At 41.4% G+C, this 3,490-nt stretch overlaps 1 non-coding gene across 1 annotated transcript; it reads right to left on the bottom strand.

Moving 5' to 3' along the window:
• Window positions 1-2,891: 2,891 nt before the first annotated feature.
• On the bottom strand, window positions 2,892-2,995 carry LOC120084353. Its single transcript, XR_005483712.1, has one exon. It is a non-coding gene; the product is annotated as a small nucleolar RNA R71 (small nucleolar RNA).
• Between the last annotated feature and the right edge of the window lie 495 nt (window positions 2,996-3,490).

Raw genomic sequence — 3,490 nt, 5'->3', positions numbered from 1 at the left:
TATGTTCAAGACCTGAAATCGGCCCTTAAGGGAGCACTACTTACCCCTGCTTCGGGGAAGGAGTGATTTTCGTCTTGTGTAGTTGAGTTCCCAGCTCTCTAATCAGACGAATCCCCAAAAAGGTAGGCTTGTTGAGTTGGCAATCTGGTCACTCTCACCCATACTAATCAAAGGACCACCCTCATGAGCAGAAGTTCCCAACTCACTCAGGATAGATGTAAGTCTCAATTATCAACGATATTATATAAAGAGACTAATCATCTCGTGGTCCGATCTTATACAAACTTTTTTTATAGGATACCCTCGCTCACATGTCTCCACATGAATGGTCAGGATCGTATTCGTAGTGTCACCAGGATAAGGTATCTCTTCTTTATCCTTATACTACAGACCATTTAGGTTATTACTTAAGGCATGATCCATTTGGATGTCTCACATACATGCTTAAGTTACATGAAATAACTACGAATCTTAGTTTATTGGATTTGAGTAAATGCTTATAAAATAACATTTACTTTATTATTAATAATGTGTGTACATAATGTTTACAAACTACGAGACCACCAGAGAATAAGAACACCAATCCCAACAATCTCCCACTTGTTCTAATGCCTCGGGAGACTAATGTACAATACATAAAACAGTACAATATACAATAAACTAGGGCATACTCTATACCCCAGTATCATCTCCCACTTGCCCTAAACAAGGTGTCGCATGTTCTATAGACCCAGACTCTCCAGATGACCCTCGAACACTTTAGTCGTGAGAGCCTTTGTAAACGAATCAGCAACATTGTGCTCCGACACGATCTTTGTGACTATCACATCACCCGATGCACAATCTCCCTGATCAAATGATACTTTCGTTCAATATGCTTGCCTCTTCAGTGACTCCGAGGTTCCTTAGAATTTTCCATAGCCCCGCTATTATCATAATAGAGAGTGATCGACAAAGACATATTTGGAACAACTTCCAAATCTGTAAGGAACTTCCTTAGCCAAACAGCCTCTTTACTAGCTTCACAAGCGGCTATGTATTTGGCTTCCATAATGGAGTCCGCGATGCATCCTTGCTTGATGCTTTGCCAAACTACAACCCCTTCATTTAGAGTGAACACTGACTTTGATGTTGATTTTTGAGAATCTCTATCAGTCTGAAAGTTAGAGTTTATGTATCCTGTAAGGATCAAATCCTTATCTCCATACACGAGCATATAGTCTCTTGTTCTCCGAAGATACTTGAGAATCATTTTGACCGCCATCCAGTGATCTAATCCTGGATTGGACTGATATCGACTTACAATCCCTACCACATAGAAAATGTTAGGTCTAGTACATAACATTGCATACATGAGGCTTTCAATAGCTGAAGCATAGGGAATCTGTCTCATTCCCTCAACCTCTTGAGGTGTCTTAGGACAGTGCTCCTTAGACAAAATAATTCCATGTTTGAAGGGTAATAAACCCCTCTTGGAATTCTACATCGAGTACCTGATCAACATCTTATCAATGTACGCCTGAGACAAGGCCAACCTTTTATTCTTACGATCCCGAATGATCTGGATCCCTAGTACAAATTGCGGCTCTCTCAAATCTTTCATTTGGAATTAGGCAGCTAACCACTTCTTAATGTCAATCGAAAAACCTACATCAGTCCCAATAAGTAGGATATCATCCACATACAGCACCAGGAAAGCTACTGAGTTGTTGATGATTTTCTTGTAAACACAAGGCCCATCAACATTCTAATAGACTTAATGGCACTATCAAATCTAATGTTCCACGATCTAGATACTTGTTTCAATCCATAAATGGACCTATTAAGCTTGCAAACCTTTTGCTCTTGATCTGGAACAATGAATCCCTCTGGTTGAGCCATGTAGATGGTATCCTCAATATTACCATTCAGAAAGGCAGTCTTGATGTCAATTTTCCATATCTCATAATCATAAAATGTGGCTATGGACAGAAGAATCCTAATAGACTTCAACACGACAACAGGTGAAAAAGTTTCCTCATAGTTCATTCCATCGACCTGGGTATAACCCTTTGCCACGAGTCTGGCTTTAAAGGTCTGCACCTTTCCATCTCCACCTCGTTTTCTCTTGTACATCCACTTACACCCTATAGGTTTTACCCCATCAGGCTGATCCACAAGTTCCCATAAGGAATTGAAGTACATAGACTCCATTTCCTGATTCATGGCTTTAATCCACTTATCTTTGTCAACATCCTCCATTGCTTGCTTATAAGACAATGGATCCTCAACTCCATTATCAGACATGATGTTCTGGGATTCAGTCAAACCCATGTAGTGTTCCGGTGGGTTCGAAACCCTCTCACTACGTCGAGGCAGTCTCAACTCTTGAGATGGTTGACTAGATGAACCGACATCAACAACTCTTGTTGAACTCTCATAGTCTCATTATAAATCTCATCTAAAACAAGCTTAGTTCGTGGGCAAATCAGCAACTAGCTAATGGTGCACAGAATCCAATCCTGATGGCGAATAGCAGCACGCGTCCCATGAGGGAGTACGTGTCCCCTGTACTGTATGATTTCTCTCCAAGAATCATATACCCAACGCCAAATGGAACCAGGTTTGAGATTAAATCTGTTATGCTCCAAATGCTCAAGTCTTCTGGACAATTTGGGGGTGGTCGTGGTGAAGATCCTCACGCCCACATGAAGCGTTTCCTAGAAACGTGTAATTCATTTGTGATTCCTGGAATCACCCCAGAGGCGATTAGGCTGTCCTTATTTCCCTATTCTTTGCATGATGACGCAAAACAATAGGTGAGCTCACTGAAGCCTGGTGAAATCATCACCTGGGTGAAGTTGGAGGAAAAATTTATGCAAAAATACTTCCCACCTACCACCAACGCGATGAGGCATCGAGAGATTATAAACTTTGAACAAGAAGATGTTGAGACCTTAAGCGCCGCATGGGAGCGTTTTAAGGGCTTGGTCAAGAATTGCTCGAACCATGGACTACCTCTAACTATCCAAATGGAGACATTTTATAGAGGACTGAATAGAGCATCGCAGATGGCAGCAGACGTAGCAGCAGCTGGTGGACTTATGGACAAATCTTACACTGATGCTAAAAAGATACTATACCGCGTTGCTAAACACAATATGGAATGGGTGGATGATACGTATGATGGAAGAGCTGACAGAAAGAAGAGATCTCAGAACGTTAATTCTATCGATTCCAACGCAATAGCCACACTTTCTGCTCAAGTGGCTACGATGACTAGCCTTCTACAGAACATAACGCTAGGAAACGCATCAAATCAGTAGAAGGTGAATCAGGTAGAGGCATTTGGGCAGCCCATGGTTAGCTGTGTGGGCTGTAGAGATCCTCACTCCTATGTTGAATGTCCATAAAACTCTCAATCAGTATGCTTCATCAAAAACAACCCATTCTCTAATACATATAACCCTGGATGGAGAAACCATCCGAATTTTTCTTAGATAGGAGGAAA

Source organism: Benincasa hispida, chromosome 8 (assembly GCF_009727055.1).
Source record: "Benincasa hispida cultivar B227 chromosome 8, ASM972705v1, whole genome shotgun sequence".
NCBI classification, from domain to species: Eukaryota; Viridiplantae; Streptophyta; class Magnoliopsida; order Cucurbitales; family Cucurbitaceae; genus Benincasa; species Benincasa hispida.
Note: the sequence above shows the minus strand (reverse complement) of the source record. Positions and strands in the feature narration are given on the sequence as shown.